General features: G+C 41.3%; 1 non-coding gene across 1 annotated transcript; it reads left to right on the top strand.

Annotated features, from left to right (window-relative positions):
- The first annotated feature begins 210 nt into the window (after positions 1 to 210).
- LOC120268067 lies at positions 211 to 317 on the top strand. The gene has a single exon (XR_005538737.1). It is a non-coding gene; the product is annotated as a small nucleolar RNA R71 (small nucleolar RNA).
- Positions 318 to 716: the final 399 nt, after the last annotated feature.

The raw sequence follows: 716 nt of genomic DNA, 5'->3' as shown, positions 1-716 counted from the left end.
GAAGTTACTACATCTATTTCATGGAGCCTGGCCACCTTTTTCCTTTCCCGCATATTATATTGATAATTCTTCATGTCCATGTCTTCTACTAACTGTTGGGCTTGTTTTGGGGTTTTACTCCACATTGTACCTCCTGCGGCGGCATCTAGCAATTGCCTTGTATTTGGATTCAACCCATTATAGAAAGTCTGAATAATCATCCATTCGTTAAATCCGTGATGTGGATACCTCCACAAAAGATCCTTGAAGCACTCCCATGTCTCAAAGAATGACTCTAACTCCATCTGCACAAATGATAAAATCTCATTGCGAAGTTTAGCCGACTTCCCCGGAGGAAAGTATCTAGCAAGAAAAGCTTCGACCATCTCGTTCCAAGTCGTGATGGAGGCCTTAGGCAAAGAATGTAGCCACTGCTTGGCTCTTCCCTTGAGAGAGAATAGAAAAGCCCTCAATCTAATAGCATTATCCGGTACACCGTTAATCTTCAACATATCACAAACTTATAAGAAGTTCTCTATATGGTTGTTTGGATCCTCATTGGCTAAACCATTGAACTGCGCTAATTGCTGAATCATTTGAATGAATGTAGGCTTCAGCTCGAACTTCAAAGCTATAATGGGGGGTATCCCACAATACTTGATTGTGTGCCCAAAACTGAGGGTCTAAGATAACCAGAACGTGTCCTCTGTTGCTTATTATGTTCTGCCATATTATCT

This window comes from Dioscorea cayenensis, chromosome 8, assembly GCF_009730915.1.
Source record: "Dioscorea cayenensis subsp. rotundata cultivar TDr96_F1 chromosome 8, TDr96_F1_v2_PseudoChromosome.rev07_lg8_w22 25.fasta, whole genome shotgun sequence".
In the NCBI taxonomy this organism is placed as follows: domain Eukaryota; kingdom Viridiplantae; phylum Streptophyta; class Magnoliopsida; order Dioscoreales; family Dioscoreaceae; genus Dioscorea; species Dioscorea cayenensis.
The sequence above is the reverse complement of the archived record's forward strand: the minus strand, read 5'-3'. Positions and strand labels throughout refer to the sequence as shown.